Source organism: Lolium perenne, chromosome 5, assembly GCF_019359855.2.
Source record: "Lolium perenne isolate Kyuss_39 chromosome 5, Kyuss_2.0, whole genome shotgun sequence".
Taxonomy (NCBI): Eukaryota; Viridiplantae; Streptophyta; class Magnoliopsida; order Poales; family Poaceae; genus Lolium; species Lolium perenne.
Genome location: NC_067248.2, coordinates 162,732,768 through 162,754,080, shown reverse-complemented (window position 1 = coordinate 162,754,080; position 21,313 = coordinate 162,732,768). Strand labels below are relative to the sequence as shown.

The following is a 21,313-nucleotide window of genomic DNA, read 5'->3' as shown; positions in this document are numbered from 1 at the left end:
GTAGTAGCTCCTCTTGAATACGACAGCACGACGGCGTGGTGTCGGTGGTGGTGGAGAACTCCGGCGGAGCTTCGCTAAAGCTACGCGGGAGATATGGAGGAGAGGGGGCGGCTAGGGTTTGGGAGGGGGTGGCCGGCCACTTCAAGGGGGGCGGCCAGCTTGTGGTCTTGGGGTAGCCGGCCCCCTCCCTTGGCCCCTCATTATATAGGTGGATCCCCAAGAGTTGGTCTCCAAGTCTTCGAATAAGACCCGAACCAAAAACCTTCCATATGGAGGGGAAACCTAGCCAAGCTAGGACTCCCACTAGAGGTGGGAGTTCCACCTCCCATATGGGGGGGTGGCCGGCCCCCTAAGGGGGAGTCCACTTGGGACTCCTCCCCCACTAGGGTTGGCCGGCCATGGAGGTGGAGTCCCATGTGGACTCCACCTTCCTTGGTGGTTTCTTCCGGACTTTTCTAGAACCTTCCATAGAACCTTCCGCGACATTTTAATTCACATAAAATGACATCCTATATATGAATCTTATTCTCCGGACCATTCCGGAACTCCTCGTGATGTCCGGGATCTCATCCGGGACTCCGAACAAATATTCAAACTCCATTCCATATTCAAGTTCTACCATTTCAACATCCAACTTTAAGTGTGTCACCCTACGGTTCGTGAACTATGCGGACATGGTTGAGTACTCACTCCGACCAATAACCAATAGCGGGATCTGGAGATCCATAATGGCTCCCACATATTCAACGATGACTTTAGTGATCGAATGAACCATTCACATACAATACCAATTCCCTTTGTCACGCGATATTTTACTTGTCCGAGGTTTGATCTTCGGTATCACTCTATACCTTGTTCAACCTCGTCTCCTGACAAGTACTCTTTACTCGTACCGTGGTATGTGGTCTCTTATGAACTCATTCATATGCTTGCAAGACATTAGACGACATTCCACCGAGAGGGCCCAGAGTATATCTATCCGTCATCGGGATGGACAAATCCCACTGTTGATCCATATGCCTCAACTCATACTTTCTGGATACTTAATCCCACCTTTATAGCCACCCATTTACGCAGTGGTGTTTGGTGTAATCAAAGTACCTTTCCGGTATAAGTGATTTACATGATCTCATGGTCATAAGGACTAGGTAACTATGTATCGAAAAGCTTATAGCAAATAACTTAATGACGAGATCTTATGCTACGCTTAATTGGGTGTGTCCATTACATCATTCATACAATGACATAACCTTGTTATTAATAACATCCAATGTTCATGATTATGAAACTAATCATCCATTAATCAACAAGCTAGTTTAAGAGGCATACTAGGGACTTCTTGTTGTCTACATATCACACATGTACTAATGTTTCGGTTAATACAATTATAGCATGATATATAAACATTTATCATAAACATAAAGATATAAATAATAACCACTTTATTATTGCCTCTAGGGCATATCTCCTTCAAAACTTGCACAACATCTTTTGTCCTACCAGCCGGTGGCAGCCGGGCCTCAAGGGAAACTACTGGATATTAAGGTATTCCTTTTAATAGAGTACCGGAGCAAAGCATTAACACTCCATGAACACATGTGATCCTCACGTCACTACCATTCCCTCCGGTTGTCCCGATTTCTGTCACTTCGGGGCCATTGGTTCCGGACAGCGACATGTGTATACAACTTGCAGGTAAGACCATAAACAATGAATATCATGATGAAACAATAACATGTTCAGATCTGAGATCATGGCACTCGGGCCCTAGTGACAAGCATTAAGCATAACAAGTTGCAACAATATCATCAAAGTACCAATTACGGACACTAGGCACTATGCCCTAACAATCTTATGCTATTACATGACCAATCTCATCCAATCCCTACCATCCCCTTCGGCCTACAGCGGGGGAATTACTCACACATGGATGGGGGAAGCATGGCTGGTTGATGGAGAGGCGTTGGCGGTGATGATGGCGATGATCTCCTCCAATTCCCCGTCCCGGCGGAGTGCCAGAACGGAGACTTCTGGCTCCCGCGACGGAGTTTCGCGATGTGGCGGCGTTCTGGAGGCTTTCTGGCGACTTCGACTTCTCCCCGTGCGTTTTTAGGTCGAAGGCAATTTATAGTCCGAAGGAGGGCGTCGGAGGCCGGCCGAGGGGGCCACACCATAGGGCCGCGCGGGCCCCCCTAGGCCGCGCCGCCTTATGGTGTGGGGCCCTCGGGCCTCCACCTTACTTGTCCTTCTGGCTCCGTCAGTATTCTGGGAAAATAGGGCCTTCTGCATAAATTCCGAGGATTTTCCCAAAAGTTGGATTTCTGCACAAAAACGAGACACCAGAACAGTTCTGCTGAAAACAGCGGTAGTCCGTGTTAGTTGTATCCAAAAATACACAAATTAGAGGCAAAACAATAGCAAAAGTGTTCGGGAAAGTAGATACTTTTTGGACGTATCAACTCCCCCCAAGCTTAGCTTATTGCTTGTCCTCAAGCAATTCAGTTAACAACTGAGCGATAAAAGAACTTTCACGAACACATTTGCTCATATGATGTATATATTCTCATGCTATGGCTAATACTTAAGCAGTTCATAATGAGATACATGCAAATAAGATCATCTAACAGCTATGTCAATCATGGAGAGGTACCAACAATTAATAATAAGCATCATGAATCATGTATATAAGCAGGATTGCAATGTTCATAAGAGAGTATGATAAAGTGGTATCTCGCTTTCCCGTATTTGATCGGCAAAACATAAATGCCCAGGCACCTCTGGAGTTCATAGAAAGACTAGAAGTAGTGATTGTCAAAGATAAAAGCATCAACGTTATACCACAATCAATCATATTTTGGGACAAGCATATTATGCTAAGAATGACAGTTGTGCTCTCAAGATAGTGGTCAAAGAAATAACGGAGACACAACATAAAAGTAAAAGATTGACCCTTCGCAGAGGGAAGCAGGGATTAACATGCGCTAGAGCTTTTCATTTTTTTAAAACAGGAGTAAAATTATTTTGAGAGGTGTTTGTTATTGTCAACGAATGGTAATGGGTACACCAACTACCTCGCCAACTGGACTCCCAAGAGCGGCTCCCATGAATTATTTGCATATTTATGTGGCACTCCTTCCAACCTTTCTTTCACAAACCATGGCTAACCGAATCCTCGGGTGCCTGCCAACAATCACATGCCATGAAGGAGTGCCTTTTTATTTTAGTATTATTATGATGATGACACTCCCCCCAACCTTTGCTTACACAAGCCATGGCTAACCGAATCCTTCGGGTGCCGTCCAACAATCACAAACCATGGAGGAGTGTCTATTTAAGTTAATTAATTCGGGACTGGGAATCCCATTGCCAGCTCTTTTTGCAAAATTATTGGATAAGCGGATGTGCCACTAGTCCATATGAGAGTCCGTCAAAAGTAAATGACAAGGTTGAAAGCTAAACACCACATACTTCTGAAACATAAACACAAATTGAGAAATATTTTGAAGGTTTTAAAGGTAGCGCATGAGAATTTACTTGGAATGGTTTGAAATGCCATGCATAGGTATTTATGGTGGACACTTTGGAACAACTTGGTTTTCAGGTGTTTGGAAGCACGAGTAGCGTTCCCGCTCAGTACAAGTGAAGGCTAGCAAAAGACTAGGGAGCGACAAATCAAGAGAGTAGTAACTGTCATAATCATGCTTGCGGCAAAATAAATTAACGGAGGCATAAAAGTGATACAAGAACTCTGAAGCAATATAAATCATTGAGGCTTAATTGACTTTGGTTCAGTCATATGCATGCGTGAGCATGTGCCAAGTCGATATAAATGAATTATTCAGAGGAGGATACCACTATGCCATACCTACTTATGAATAAAACAATGCAATCAAACATCCATGACATGCTACTCATATTAATAGATTGGAGCTAAACATGAGAGATCATGAACTACTAGACTTTCTCAAATAACATATACCTCACATGAACCAACTAAGCATGCTCACATGGATGAGTATATGTACAAAAATGAAAACAAATAGAGTTCATACCAGCCTCTCACCACAATCCAATCGTCGTAGATCGTCATTATTGCCTTTCACTTGTGTAGCTTGGATAATATGAAATGAAAACCACGCTCCAGCCACCGAAGACCATTGAACTCATGATGAACTTTACAAACCAAAGAAGAGCAGCAAATATTTTTGGTTTTTTCGAATTGGAAACAAGAACAAAGGAAAACAAGCAAACAAAGCAAAATCTTTTTGGGTTTTCTTATAGCAACTAGCAATAGCAAATAAAGCGAAACAAATGCAAGAAACCAAAGCAAACAAATGGTGAAGAGAAACAACAGAAATATTTTTGGTCTTTTTGTGTTTTGGGAAAGAAACAAAGCAAAAACAAGAAATAGCAAGCTAGAAAACTCACATAAACACAAAGCAGCAGAAATTCGTCAAACTTGACAGCAGTATAGTACTCGATTTTTAATAAATTCTTCCACTGCTCAAATCGAAAAGTGTTCAACTAATGAAAGTTAGATAACAACCTGGGGAACATGAACAAAAAATGGCTTCGCAAAATACCGTTCTGGCTATTTTTGAGAATTTTTACGGTAACAGTCCAGAATCTGTTTTCAGGCAGCACTTCCCCAAATATCATCTTCCTCTCATTAGAAAACCACTCAAACAAACAAAACAAGTATATACAAGTATCCAGCAATCATAATATGCAAAGATTGAGTGATGCCGGTATACCTCCCCCCAAGCTTAGGCTTTTGGCCTAAGTGGAGTTCAATCCCATCGAGACCATGAGGTAGTATCTTCGTAGTACGACGAAGATGGAACATATTCCGGGCATGTGCTAGAAGAAGCACCCGGATACGTGACGGTGTAGTCGTAGGAAGGCTTGGCGTTCTCGGAGTCATGCTGCTGGTGGAAGTCTTGTATCTTCATATGTTCATCCACCTCCTCCTTAGTGCGCGACCATGATTGCCTGTCAATACTGAACAAACCTGGCTGGGGAAGAGAGATTTCCTTCTCATCCCCGTCAGCAAACAACATTCTATAGACCATATTATCTAAAGTAGAATCGGCGGTAACAAAATGATGACTCTTCATAGCAGCAATATCGAGTCTCCTAGGGGTCAATGGCACATCATTAGGATCAAGAGGAAGTCTTAAATATGTTAAAACGCGCAGTGCAATAGTTCCTCCAAAAATAGGCCCCCTATTAGACAGGCGGCGAGCAATAAGAGAACCAAGGTGATAAGATGTCCGACCAGTAAGTGCAATATTCAAGAAAGCAAGATGGTAACTAGAAATATTGCTAGTGTTCTCCCTACCAAGAATGCTAGTAGCAATGTAATATGCAAAATACTTAATGGCGGGGAGTTGAATGTTCCTTATCTTGCCACGCTGAATGGTGCGACAATCATCATCGGTGATCCCTCGATAGAGCTCCAACAAGTCCCGGGGGTTGTCATCAATCCTCCTTGTTGTACCTACAGGGGCAATATCCAATGCACGACAAAAATCTTCCAATTCCATAGTAACAGGATTACCATAGATCTTGAATGCAACTGTCGGCTCGTATTGCGTGTTGTTGAACCTGAAGCTCTCGACGAAAATTTTGGTGAGTATATAGTATTACTCCCTTTCGTCTCCCACGTAGGTGGTTAAGCCCGCCCTATTGACAAGGGTGAAGAAATCATCCAATATCCCTGCATTTCTCAGAAAATCATAGCATGGAAAAGATGAAGCATTAGGAGCCCCGTTGTCCTCTTCGGGCGCGAAGCTAGGCGCGATGATATCCTCATTGTACGATCGCCTAAGCCGGGTGGCGGCCCTAGAAGGCCTCCCGGTGCTGGTTGTTCCTCTATTGAACAATTCTCCAAAGTTGAACTTCTTCATCTTTCTTTTCGGAGAGCAAATGTGCCAAATTTCAGACAGAAATCTGGGCTGAGCGAAGAGATCGAAAAATCCTGAGCTTTTGAGCAAAAACGCGAGTGAGAGAAAGCTGGTTCGAGTTGTTTCGGGAGAGAGAAGATGCTGGGAGAAAGAGATGAAGTAGTGGGGCAAGGAGGGGCCCACACCACAGGGTGGCGCGCCCCCCTCCTTGGCCGCGCCAGCAGGTGGTGTGGCACCTGGGGTGCCCCACAGGTCATCCTCTGGTGCTCCCAGGTGCCTCTTCGAAAAATAGGACCAACGGTATAATTTTTGTGAATTTTTGAAAACTTTGAAAAATGCACATTTCTGGGTATTAAGTTTATTATTACTGGCCAGGAAATATTTTGAAAACTCTAATTAACTAAGGAACTTTGCAAATCAAAAATGCTACAGCAAATAAGACAAGTGGAGTGAGAAAGAGATGTTGTTTACCTCCTCTATGCATATAAAAAGTATTCGTTAACAAGGTTGATCAAGTCTTGCAACCGAATAATTTTTACATAACATGAGAAGAAATAAACCTCAAATCAATCATGTTACCTTGAATTGTATTGATATGGATCCAATCATAAGATTTTGATAACCTTCTTTAGGCTCATATATAGGACAATCGATAGTTCCAACTTTGATAGTTCTCACATTAGAAATAGTATTGACTCCACATACTTTATCAATCTTCTTGGGGAAATAGACCGTATGCTCTTTATCATCAACATTGAAAGTAACCTTTCCTTTATTGCAATCAATAACAGCCCCTGCGGTGTTAAGAAAAGGTCTCCCAAGAATAATAGACATATTATCATCTTCAGGCATTTCCAACACAACAAAATCAGTTAATATCAAGCAGTTTGTAGTAACTTGAACAGGAACATCCTCACATATACCAACAGGAATAGCAGTAGATTTATCAGCCATTTGCAAAGATATATCAGTAGGTATCAGCTTATCTAGATAAAGCCTCTTATAAAGAGAAAAAGGCATAACACTAACACCGGCTCCCAAATCACATAGAGCAGTTTTAACATAATTATTCTTGATAGAACAAGGAATAGTAGGTATACCTGGGTCGCCCAACTTCTTTGGCACTTTGCCATTGAAAGAGTAATTAGCAAGCATAGTGGAAATTTCCTCATTGGGGATTTTCCTTTTGTTAGTAACAATATCTTTCATATACTTTGAATAAGGAGGCAATTTAATAGCATCAGTCAAAGGGATTTGCAAGAATAAAGGTTTCATCCAATCGCAGAATTTATTATAGTGTTCTTCTTCCTTTGATTTTAATTTCTTAGCAGGAAAAGGCATTTGCTTTTGCACCCAAGGTTCTCTTTCATTACCATGTTTCTTAGCAATAAAATCTTCTTTAGTATACTTTTTATTTTTATCATGCTTTTCAGGTTCATCTTCAACCTCTTCTTTATCAGAAGCATCATTCTTATCATTATCATTACCATTATCATGTTCATTTCCACTTTCAGTTTCAGCATCGGAAATAGAAATACTATTAGGATCATTAACAGGTTCAGAGGATTCTACAACATTTTTATGTTTCTTCTTCTTTTTCTTCTTAGAATGGGCACTAGGTTCAATGCGTTGAGAATCTTGTTCAATTCTTTTGGGATGCCCTTCAGGATATAGAGGGTCCTGGGTAGAGACACCACCTCTAGTTGTTACTTCATAAGCATGTTTCTCTTTAGAATTATTATTTAGCAAGTCATTTTGCACTTTAGTGAGTTGATCAATTTGAGTTTGAATCATTTGAAAATGTTTAACAAGCATCTTAACATCATTGGAGGTTCTCTCCACAATATCATGCAAATTGCTAATAGCTTGAGAATTTTCCATTAGATGATTCTCTACTCTCATATTAAAATTTTCTTGCTTAACAATATAATTATCAAACTCATCTAAGCATTGCGCAGGAGGTTTTGAATACGGAATATCTTCCCTAGTAAAGCGTTGAAGGGAGTTTACCTCAATCATGGGTGAAGGGAGAATTATCTCACATATATCGTCTATAGGAGGTAGATTCTTCACATCTTCGGATTTAATACCTTTCTCCTTGAGAGACTTCTTAGCTTCCCGCATATCATCATCATTCAATTCAATCAAACCCCTCTTCTTCAATATTGGCATTGGAGTTGGTTCAGGTGTTTCCCAATCATCATGATTCCGGCTTATTCTAGCCAATAAATCTTCAGCTTCTTCTGGAGTTCTTTTCCTGAAAACACAACCAGCACAACTATCCAAATATGCTCTAGATTCAATGGTTAGTCCACTATAAAATATATCAAGTAGATCATTCTTTTCTAAATCATGTCCAGGTCTAGCTCTGGTAAGAGAACAAAATCTTGCCCATGCCGCAGGCAATTTCTCTTCATCTCCCTGATCAAATCTGTAGATTCTCTGTAAAGCAGCATGTTGAGCACTAGCAGGAAAGTATTTTCAAAAGAAAACATCACGCAAATCAGATGGACTTTTAATAGAACCAGGAGGCAAATTATTATACCAAGTTTTAGCATCATCCTTTAATGAGAAAGGAAAAATTTTAGCGACAAAGTAATTGCTCATCTTGACATCATCAGAAAACAAGCTACTCATAGAAGAAAGTTCAATCATGTGTTCTACAGCACTTTCTTTTTCAGTACCATAAAAGGGTGTTTTCTCTACAATAGCTATATGAGATAGATGAAGAGAAAAATCATAATCTTTATCCTTAATGCATATAGGAGATGTGGCAAATTCAGGATCAGGAGATAGCTTATGTTTAATAGTATATTGTGCGAGAAACTTTTTAATGTTTCTTGCATCAGTAATAGAATTGCATTTATCAATAAAATCATCATTAAGCTCCACATAATCTTCATCAGGATCATCACTAGAATAATCAAGTTCAGGTGAACTAACAGGTGTAGTGGCATTTTCATTAGGAGTTTCGGCATTTTCAATTTGTCTAGACCTAGCAATTGTAGCATCTAGAAAGGATCCCAATGAACCACTATCATCAAGCACAGCAGAAACATTATCAATATTATGAGAGTTTTCAGATTCAGCAGACGTACCACCAAGCGAAGCTTGTGACGGTGAAACAAGTTGACTTATCACAGATGGTGAATCAAGTGTAGCGGAGGTACTCAGAGTTGTACCTTTTCTTGTAGTGGATGGTAATATGGCGACTTTAGAATCGCGAGCTTTACCCATGATGGAGAATTTGCAGCGAACAATATCAATCCAAGTGAACTTCCAAATAAAGCTATGCTCCCCGGCAACGACGCCAGAAAACGGTCTTGATGACCCACAAGTATAGGGGATCGCAGCAGTCTTCGAGGGTAGTATAACCCAATTTATTGATTCGACACAAGGGGAGACAAAGAACACTTGGAAGCCTTAACAGCGGAGTTGTCAATTCAGCTGCACCTGGAAACAGACTTGCTCGCAAGAGTTTATCAGTAGTAACAGTTTTATAGCAGTAGCAGTAGTGAAATAACAGCAGCAGAGTAACAAAGACATCAGTAGTGATTATAGTAAATAGCAGGATTTAAATACTGTAGGCACGGGGACGGATGACGGGCGTTGCATGGATGAGAGAAACTCATGTAACAATCATAGCAGGGCATTTGCAGATAATAATAATACGGTGTCCAAGTACAAAGCAATCAATAGGCATGTGTTCCAATTATAGTCGTACGTGCTCGCAATGAGAAACTTGCACAACATCTTTTGTCCTACCAGCCGGTGGCAGCCGGGCCTCAAGGGAAACTACTGGATATTAAGGTACTCCTTTTAATAGAGTACCGGAGCAAAGCATTAACACTCCGTGAACACATGTGATCCTCACGTCACTACCATTCCCTCCGGTTGTCCCGATTTCTATCACTTCGGGGCCATTGGTTCCGGACAGCGACATGTGTATACAACTTGCAGGTAAGACCATAAAAAATGAATATCATGATGAAACAATAACATGTTCAGATCTGAGATCATGGCACTCGGGCCCTAGTGACAAGCATTAAGCATAACAAGTTGCAACAATATCATCAAAGTACCAATTACGGACACTAGGCACTATGCCCTAACAATCTTATGCTATTACATGACCAATCTCATCCAATACCTACCATCCCCTTCGGCCTACAGCGGGGGAATTACTCACATATGGATGGGGGAAGCATGGCTGGTTGATGGAGAGGCGTTGGCGGTGATGATGGCGATGATTTCCTCCAATTCCCCGTCCCGGCGGAGTGCCAGAACGGAGACTTCTGGCTCCCGCGACGGAGTTTCGCGATGTGGCGGCGTTCTGGAGGCTTTCTGGCGACTTCGACTTCTCCCCGTGCATTTTTAGGTCGAAGGCAATTTATAGTCCGAAGGAGGGCGTCGGAGGCCGGCCGAGGGGGCCACACCATAGGGCCGTGCGGGCCCCCCCTAGGCCGCGCCGCCTTATGGTGTGGGGCCCTCGGGCCTCCACCTTACTTGTCCTTCTGGCTCCGTCAGTATTCTGGGAAAATAGGGCCTTCTGCATAAATTCCGAGGATTTTCCCGAAAGTTGGATTTCTGCACAAAAACGAGACACCAGAACAGTTCTGCTGAAAACAGCGTTAGTCCGTGTTAGTTGTATCCAAAAATACACAAATTAGAGGCAAAACAATAGCAAAAGTGTTCGGGAAAGTAGATACGTTTTGGACGTATCAATTGCGTGTTCGCGGTAGGAATTTTTTTGTTTTCTATGCAACGTTATCCTTCAGTGGTATCAGAGCCGTGTCTATGCATAGATGGTTGCACGAGTAGAACACAATGGTTTTGTGGGCGTTGATGCTCTTGTTATCTTTAGTTTGAGTACTTTGCATCTTTGTGGCATAGTGGGATGAAGCGGCCCGGACTAACTTTACATGACCGCGTTCATGAGACTTGTTCCTCGTTCGACATGCAACTTGCATTGCATAAGAGGCTTTGCGGGTGTCTATCTCTCCTACTATAGTGAAGATTCAACTTACTCTTCTATTGAAAACATTAGTATCAACGTTGTGGTTCATGTTCATAGGTAGATTAGATCTCTCTCGAAAACCCTAAACCACGTAAAATATGCAAACCAAATTAGAGACGTCTAACTTGTTTTTGCAGGGTTTGGTGATGTGATATGGCCATAATGTGATGATGAATATGTATGAGATGATCATTATTGTATTGTGGCAACCGGCAGGAGCCTTATGGTTGTCTTTATATTTCATGTTGAGAGGTTTTTCAAAGTAGTTGTAATAGTTGCTACATGAGGTGAACAACCATGAAGACGGCGCCATGGACCTTGACGCTACGCCGACGATGATGGAGATCATGCCCGAAGATGATGGAGATCATGTCCGTGCTTTGGAGATGCAGATCAAAGGCGCAAAGACAAAAGGGCCATATCATATCACATATGAACTGCATGTGATGTTAATCCTTTATGCATCTTATTTTGCTTAGATCGCGACGGTAGCATTATAAGATGATCCCTCACATTAATATCAAGATAATAAAGTGTTCTCCCCTCGTATGCACCGTTGTACAGTTCGTCGTTTCGAAGCATCTCGTGATGATCGGATGTGATAGATTCAACGTTCACATACAACGGGTGTAAGCCATGTTGCACACGCGAAATACTTGGGTTTGCTTGACGAGCCTAGCATGTACAGACATGGCCTCGGGACAACGGAAACCGAAAGGTTGAACACGAGTCATATGGATGATATGATCAACATGTTGATGTTCACCATTGAAGCTACATCATCTCACGTGATGATCGGTTTTGGTGTAGTGGATGTGGATCGTGTACCACTTAACAACTATGAGGGATGTTGTATTAAGTGGGAGTTCATTAGTAATTAGATTAGAACATGAACTAATTATCATAAACATAGTCTGAGTAGTATTTTGAATTAATTTTGTAGTATTGGCATCCGTTTTCTACTATGCGCTAGTCTTGTTATTGAGATAGAAATACTGTTAAAATCTGGCAAGAAACTTTACGGATTGGTACCGTATTGTTAAAGAATCAAGAATTAATTAAGTCCTACTGCAAACTTTTAGTAAAACTCACATTGTTGATTCAAAGAGCTATGGTTTCAATTAGTAACTAAAGTTATCTTGTCTCCGTAAAACTTGAAGTTCAAATCTGTTTGAAAAGTAAGGAGCTGAAAATTTAGTTTTCAGAAATAATCAAGGTATGAGATATATGTGAAATCTAAGACCTTATTGCAAGATGATAGAATATAATTTGGTGAGACTACATAAACTCATAATTTTTATGGGAATGTATAAAGGTTGAAGACGCCAGGCGTCACAATCCTCCAACTATTGGGGCACTAACGATATTCGCATATCCATGAAGTTATCATCCTTAGTATGCACCGTTGCTAAGACTCGTCGTATCGAAGCATCACGTGATGATCGGGTGTGATAGATTCTACGTGTGCATACAACGGGTGCAAGCCAGATTTGCACATGCGAATACTAAGGTTAAACTTTATGAGCCTAGCATGTACAGACATGGTCTCAGAAAGTTTTCATGAATTGTTGGATAAAATTATGAGTGAAATTGTTCATCGTATTACAAAGTTACTAATAGTGAAATCTAGAACACTTGTCATATGATGATCAACTTCAAAAATAAGAACCTCAAGGTTATTGGTATTAGACCAACAAACCTAGAAGTTATTGATGTTGAAGTGTTTTTCTGAATAATGAGGAAAACTAAAAGAGAAACTGCAAAAGATATTTTGGCAGAAAGAAAGAAAAGACTAGAAAGTCTAGCTCAGGTGTATATAAATGATATACATGTTATGGTTGTATTCCTAGTTAGGTCACACTATGAAATTCTTGGGTATTAGTACTATATTGGTTGGTATGAAGTGTCATACAAAACAACGCAATACAAGAATACAATGGTCTAAGTGACTGACAAGGAATATGATAGGAATGCACGTCTAGAACAAAATAAAGTGTTATTATGTTCGTCGTTGGCATTCTATCTAGCCCTTAGAATTTATAATAAAGAACTTAATAATTGTTATTTTGCTCTGGTCAAATGAAAACAATGAGTTGTTCAAATTATGACATTACTCCATGTATAATGGATAAGTTATTATAAATCTTAATGGTGAAACACACATACATAACACTAACGCTAAAATGCCATAAGGCAAATGATTTGAATTCCACTTATTTGTGGAACCGCCATTTAGGTCATGTTAAAAAAGAACGCATGAAGGAACTCCATGCAAATGGATTTTTGGAGTCATTTGAATTTTGAATCATTTGGCGCTTGCAAATCTTTTCTAAAGAGAATGATTAAAATACCGTTCATAGGCCAAGAGTTGAACGGGTAACAAACTTAGTGGAAAAATACATAATGATGTATATGGTTCACTGAGCATAGTTGTGTGCGGGAGATTCTTCTACTTCATGAAAACTTTCAATAATGAATTGAGTATAGATATGTGGATATATTCGATAAGGAAGAAGTTTGAAACATTTGAATGGGTTCAAATAAATTTCAGCATGAAGTGGAAATCATCGTAATAGAAAAGTCAAATATCTATGATTGGATCATGGTGGAAATATTTGAATTACGAGTTTTAGCGAACATCTAAGAGAGACATGAAATTGTTCTACAACTCACATTTCTTGGAGTATCATAATGATGATATAGTATCCGAGAGATGTATCCAAACCTTGTTGGATCAATGATGAGATAAAATATTGATGCCATTATATTTTGTGGATTATGCTTTAGTGACTACCGCTTTTACACTAAATAGAGCATCATCATGATCCGTTGAAATGACACCATACGAGTTATGGTATGGGTATAAACCCTAAATAGTCTTTTCTTTAAAATTTTGGTCTAAGAGTTTACAACCAAAATCGGATGAATGTCTTTGTTGGTTATTCCAGAGTTTTAATTGGGAATTCTTCCCACGAGACAAAGACAAAAAATGTTTGTCAATGTTTCTTATTTCCGAGAAAATTGTTTCTAGTGAAGTTTTTGAGTGGGAGGACAATATAATTAGATAAGGTTTATGAACCTGAGCATAATGATCAGAGTAGCGCAGCATCGGAATTGTTTTCGGAAGCGGCCACGACGATTATGGCTCCCATGACTACAAAGTGTTTTAGCCATGGAGATCGAAGTACATATTAAACCTTGTAGGTATGGTTTACTTTGTGATCAAATAAATGATTTGTGGACAAAGGATTGATTTTGAAACAATAATAAACCAACTACAAACAAAGAAGTTATGATGGGCCCTAACTCCGTTAAAAATGGCTATACGCCATGAAATCCAAAATAGATGAATACTTTTTGAAAGTAAATGGATCTATAAAATTGATGGACTTGGATGGAATATCCTTGAAGAAGCTCGACTTGTTGAAAAGTTGTTTACAACAAAGTTCAAAGAGTTGACTACGATAAGATTATATCTTCCGTAGCAATGCTTATAGTCTATGTGGATTATTCTAAGTAATCACTACATATTTCTTTTATGAGATATGCTAGTAGGATGGCAAAATACACTACTTAACAGAAGTGTGTATTAAAGGTGTATACAAGATACAATCAACTGATTTGCTAGTCCGTAAAATACTAGATAGGTATACGAACTTCAATTGGATGAAGTTAGTATCACGGAGTTGGAATCTTCACCAGATGAAATAGTCAAAGAGTTTTTGATTTCATCAGAGACGATGAAGAGGCTTGCATTTGCAAGAAATTAAGTGGGAGCGCTGAGACATATTTATAATACTTATGTAGAAGACATATAGTTGGTTATAAATAATGTAATTACATACTTGATTAAAAGGTTTCATTGAGAAATTAACTTCAGTGAAAGTGATATGGACTGAAACAAATTTTGTGTCAAGATCTATGAAGATAGATTGAAACACATAATAAAGTTTAAGTCAAAGTACATAGAATGGATATTGAAGTAGTTCAATATAGAAATATTAAGAAAATATTCTTGTCATGTGAAGGTTTAACAAGACTTGAGTGTATCTGACACTCGATGAGTACAAACACATGAGTGATTTTAGATCATGAATAATATGTACATAATCAGATATCTTGTGCTCTAAGAGGTTAGGAGCATATACCAGAATGATTCATGTGATGATCATTGAAAAACAGTAAGAATATTCTTGAGTACTTAAGAAGAACCAAGAATATATATATATAGTTTTTGTATGAAGAAATGACAAACAAATCACTGTAAAGTGTTGCACCGATATTTGTTTTGTCACATATGAAAATAAAATTTCAATTTCAAATTAGACTAAGTGTTGTTTAAAAGGTAGCACAATGAGCTAGAAGTTGTCTATGCTAGATTTAGAAGAGTTCTAAATATTGTGACGGATTCTACAAAAGAAGGCAGGGTATGTCATTGTTTTGACAATGACAAAGGATGTTAAGTCAAGAGGTTCTTTTAGAACTTGGTGTAGTTCCGACAGAGTCAGAACTTTGAAGCTATATTGTGTGTGACAATATTAGTGACATATTTCAGACCGCGGAATTAAGGTTCCACCAGAAGACCAAACATATTTAATGCTGACTCATTTGGAAATGAGTGATGCGTTGAGACGCAAATGAATTACAAAATACATACGGTTCTGAGCATGTCAGATCCGTTGACTAAAACCTCTCCCGTAAGCAAAACATGATAAAGCACCGGAAGGCCAAGGTGTTATATCTTTACAAATGTAAACTAGATTATTGACTCTAGTGCAAGTGGGAGACTGAAGGAGATATGCCCTAGAGGCAATAATAAAGTGGTTATTATTTATATCTTTATGTTTATGATAAATGTTTATATGTCATGCTATAATTGTATTAACCGAAACATTAGTACATGTGTGATATGTAGATAAACAAAGAAGTCCCTAGTATGCCTCTTAACTAGCTTGTTGATTAATGGATGATTAGTTTCATAATCATGAACATTGGATGTTATTAATAACAAGGTTATATCATTGTATGAATGATGTAATGGACACACCCAATTAAGCGTAGCATAAGATCTCGTCATTAAGTTATTTGCTATAAGCTTTCGATACATAGTTACCTAGTCCTTATGACCATGAGATCATGTAAATCACTTATACCGGAAAGGTACTTTGATTACACCAAACGCCACTGCGTAAATGGGTGGTTATAAAGGTGGGATTAAGTATCCGGAAAGTATGAGTTGAGGCATATGGATCAACAGTGGGATTTGTCCATCCCGATGACGGATAGATATACTCTGGGCCCTCTCGGTGGAATGTCGTCTAATGTCTTGCAAGCATATGAATGAGTTCATAAGAGACCACATACCACGGTACGAGTAAAGAGTACTTGTCAGAAGACGAGGTTGAACAAGGTATAGAGTGATACCGAAGATCAAACATCGGACAAGTAAAATATCGCGTGACAAAGGGAATTGGTATCGTATGTGTATGGTTCATTCGATCACTAAAGTCATCGTTGAATATGTGGGAGCCATTATGGATCTCCAGATCCCGCTATTGGTTATTGGTCGGAGTGAGTACTCAACCATGTCCGCATAGTTCACGAACCGTAGGGCGACACACTTAAAGTTGGATGTTGAAATGGTAGAACTTGAATATGGAATGGAGTTCGAATATTTGTTCGGAGTACCGGATGAGATCCCGGACATCACGAGGAGTTCCGGAATGGTCCGGAGAATAAGATTCATATATAGGATGTCATTTTATGTGAAATAAATTGATGCGGAAGGTTCTATGGAAGGTTCTAGAAGGTTCTAGAAAAGTCCGGAAGAAACCACCAAGGAAGGTGGAGTCCACATGGGACTCCACCTCCATGGCCGGCCAACCCTAGTGGGGGAGGAGTCCCAAGTGGACTCCCCCTTAGGGGGCCGGCCACCCCCCCATATGGAAGGGGGGAATCCCACCCCAAGTGGGATTCCCACCCTAGGTAGGTTTCCTTTTCATATGGAAGGTTTTGGTTTCGGGTCTTATTCGAAGACTTGGAGACCAACACTTGGGGTTCCACCTATATAATGAGGGGCCAAGGGAGGGGAGCGGCCACCCCAAGACCAGAAGTTGGCCGCCCCATTGAAGTGGCCGGCCACCCCCTCCCAAACCCTAGCCGCCCCCCTCTCCTCCATATCTCCCGCGTAGCTTTAGCGAAGCTCCGCCGGAGTTCTCCACCGCCACCGACACCACGCTGTCGTGCTGTCAGATTCAAGAGGAGCTACTACTTCCTCTGCCCGCTGGAACGGGAGGTGGACGTCGTCTTCATCAACAACCGAACGTGTGACCGAGTACGGAGGTGCTGCCCGTTCGTGGCGCCGGAAGCGATCGTGATCAAGATCTTCTACGCACTTTTGCAAGCGGAAAGTGAACGTCTACCGCAGCAACAAGAGCCTCATCTTGTAGGCTTTGGAATCTCTTCAAGGGTGAGACTCGATACCCCCTCGTTGCTACCGTCTTCTAGATTGCATCTTGGCTTGGATTGCGTGTTCGCGGTAGGAAATTTTTGGTTTTCTATGCAACGTTATCCTTCAGTAGTGCGGCGCAACACCAGGGATTCTGGCTCCAACGTGGAACCTGCACAACATAACCAAAGTACTTTGCCCCAACGAAACAGTGAGGTTGTCAATCTCACCGGCTTGCTGTAACAAAGGATTAGATGTATAGTGTGGATGATGATTGTTTGCAGAAAACAGTAGAACAAGTATTGCAGTAGATTGTATTCGATGTAAAAGAATGGACCGGGGTCCACAGTTCACTAGAGGTGTCTCTCCCATAAGATAAATAGCATGTTGGGTGAACAAATTACAGTTGGGCAATTGACAAATAGAGAGGGCATGACCATGCACATACATGATATGATGAGTATAGTGAGATTTAATTGGGCATTACGACAAAGTACATAGACCGCTATCCAGCATGCATCTATGCCTAAAAAGTCCACCTTCAGGTTATCATCCGAACCCCTTCTAGTATTAAGTTGCAAACAACAGACAATTGCATTAAGTATGGTGCGTAATGTAATCAATAACTACATCCTCGGACATAGCATCGATGTTTTATCCCTAGTGGCAACAACACATCCACAACCTTAGAACTTTCTGTCACTGTCCCAGATTTAATGGAGGCATGAACCCACTATCGAGCATAAATACTCCCTCTTGGAGTTAAGAGTAAAAACTTGGCCAGAGCCTCTACTAATAACGGAGAGCATGCAAGATCATAAACAACACATAGGTAATAGATTGATAATCAACATAACATAGTATTCTCTATCCATCGGATCCCAACAAACACAACATATAGCATTACAGATAGATGATCTTGATCATGTTAGGCAGCTCACAAGACCCAACAATGAAGCACATAAGGAGAAGACAACCATCTAGCTACTGCTATGGACCCATAGTCCAGGGGTGAACTACTCACTCATCACTCTGGAGGCGACCATGGCGGTGAAGAGTCCTCCGGGAGATGATTCCCCTCTCCGGCAGGGTGCCGAAGGCGATCTCCTGAATCCCCCGAGATGGGATTGGCGGCGGCGGCGTCTCTGGAAGGTTTTCCGTATCGTGGCTCTCGGTACTGGGGGTTTCGCGACGAAGACTATATGTAGGCGGAAGGGCAGGTCAGGAGGCGTCACGGGGGCCCCACACGCTAGGGCCACGCCGGCTCCCCTGGGCCGCGCCGCCCTAGTGTGGCGGCGCCCCGTGGCCCCACTTCGTCTCCTCTTCGGTCTTCTGGAAGCTTTGTGGCAAAATAGGCCCCTGTGCGTTGATTTCGTCCAATTCCGAGAATATTTCCTTACTAGGATTTCTGAAACCAAAAACAGCAGAAAACAACAACTGGCTCTTCGGCATCTCGTTAATTGGTTAGTGCCGGAAAATGCATAAATATGACATAAAGTATGCATAAAACATGTAGATATCATCAATAATGTGGCATGGAACATAAGAAATTATCGATACGTCGGAGACGTATCAGCTGCTTGCGGCTTGGTGGTGCCTCTCTCAGGCGGCTTGCCTCCCTTTGTGGGCATGGCTGCCCCCGATCTGGCGCGCTGGACGTGCTGCCGGCGGGTTGTCCTAGCAAGGCTAGTGCTTTGAGTGGAAAGGCCAGCGCGTGAGCTCTAGGCGAAGGGCGGACACTGCTTGCGGTGGTGAGGTACTATTCTCCGGGCGAAAGCCCTGCCTTTCGGGGCCGGTGACAGCGACGCCTGAGGGCGCCGTTTCCTATGTGGCGTCATCTGGCACCTCCCTCGCCCAGGGTCTCAGGTTCCGGGTGAAAACCTCAGATTTTGCATGCCAAATCGGGCGGCGACGACGTCTTCGACGTCGTACCCTTCTTGGAGGCGTCGTCTTGGGAACTTGAGTTCGGGCAGTGGTTCTTCCTCGGGGTTCTCTGTGTTGGCCGCATGGGAGGTGTCTTGCGATGTAGGTGTCGCGCCGGCCTCTTGAGGGGTATCGCGGTGGCTTGCGCGATGAGGATCTTCCTCGGACAGCGCGAGCGGGCCTCTAGATGAGCAGTGGTGGGCTGGCCTCTGTGCTTGATGGCGGGCTGCTGAAGACTGCACGCTTGCGCGTTCGTTGAGGTTGCTAGGAGGTAACCGCTGCGCCGACGGCGTCCCTGGAGCAGCAATACTCCCAGCTGAGCGGGTGGGCTCGCGGGATCTGGGTGGTACGCTTCTTGGCTGCGGCTGGCAGGTTCTTGGTATTTTCAATGATGCACAAGCACTGCGACTTTCATCAGCATGGGTTCTGTTTGGCGGAGGAGTTCACTCTGTAGCGTTTTAGAGGAGCACTCGACGAATTTCGGCCTTTTGTCGTAATCGCGTTTTGAGTGTTGGGTGTCTGTGTGGGTGTCCCAGCCTTGTCTTAGGCTTGTAATGTAAACTTCTTTTCTATGAATGAATCGAAACGCAAAGCTTTTTGCGTTTTCGCGGAAATTCCCAAAGGTTATTTTTTGTAAAATCTTTTTATTTGGAAGTGAATATACTATATGTGAGAAGCCCTAGATGTTCAGCTATCAAATATTACACACAACTGGATGTTACCTTAGGCTATAATGGAGAACACCTAGAATAACCATCCGATTAAACTCAACTACAAAAGCAGAAACTTAAGTATCTGCAAATGCTACGTTATGTAATCAGCTGATATAATAAAGTGGTGCACCGCACAAGGTAAATATGTATGCTAGCAGCCAGAAGATTGCCTTGCAATAGCATTTTCAACTGAAATCTGGAACCAACGTTTTGCCAAACAAATAACTTTGCCTTGCAATAGCATTTTCAACTGAAATCTGGAACCAACGTTTTGCCAAACAAATAACTGAGTTCAGAAGATTGTCTTACTCCAAGAACATTTATTCCCCACACTACATGAGCATCTGAGTCCAATTTTCGTGATAGCTCTATATGGTCCAATTCTTTATAGCGTGGACGTCTCTAGTTGTTGGTAGGAGGCAGGAGGCGACACGGGATAAAAGGTAAATTGAAGAAAAACGAATCTGCAATTCATAGGAGAAGTATCAAGGAAGATACACGCATCTAGATCCAACAACAAATATTGGATACATATTGCATCAGAATCTCACATGCTATATCCAGATCTCTCTTTCGAGTGTTTGCAAATCGTGGGATCAAAGCTAACCACATCTAAACCAAGGTGGGATTCAGGTCGTCTTTACCTAAACAAAAGAGCTGGGATTCAGGTCGTCCTCATTATACTGGGAAGAGGAGGTGAACATGACCGGTGGTACAGGAGGAAGAGAGGAGATGGATGGGAGGGACGGGAGAACGAACCGCAAGCTAGCCTTCTGCTGCTCGCCGGCGTGCAGTCCCTCGCCGCCGTTTGCTGCTCGTCCATCTGGTTGGCGGCGGGGCGGCTTCTAGGCTATGCCCCTCTCCCACATCCCGACCTGCCGCCGCCTACCTCTGACCCCGGCGGCCGGCGGCCGGCTCCATAGATTCTCGGGCGGCTGCAGCTCCTCTAGACGAAGCCTACAGCAGGCGGTCTCTTCTACCTCCGTGGAAACCGACCGTCGAAGCGGCGTCTCCGAAGCGGGCCATGGGGTGAAAGGATAGGACAGAGGAAAGAAAGAGGATCGTGGGCAACTCGTGCACCGCTTTGGCAGTTTAGCTAGCAGTTTTGACTGAACTCAGCTTCGAGGATCCACGCGTCAATGTTTAATTGGATAAAAAGGAACTGTGAACAGTGTCTAAAACTACAAAACGCTGAGATTTCAGCAGATGGGTTCAGCTTTTATATCTACAGCAGGCGGTCTCTTCTACCTCCGTGGAAACCGACCGTCGAAGCGGCGTCTCCGAAGCGGGCCATGGGGTGAAAGGA

General features: G+C 42.1%; 1 long non-coding RNA gene across 1 annotated transcript in view; it reads right to left on the bottom strand.

Moving 5' to 3' along the window:
- Positions 1-20,903, bottom strand: part of LOC127300443 (uncharacterized) — a 64,334-nt gene extending 43,431 nt beyond the window's left edge. The window contains exons 1-2 of the long non-coding RNA XR_007851250.2: positions 20,767-20,903; positions 20,317-20,651 (exon numbers count right to left, since the gene is read on the bottom strand). This is a non-coding gene — a long non-coding RNA (uncharacterized lncRNA). The remainder of the gene's footprint in view (positions 1-20,316; positions 20,652-20,766) is intronic.
- Between the last annotated feature and the right edge of the window lie 410 nt (positions 20,904-21,313).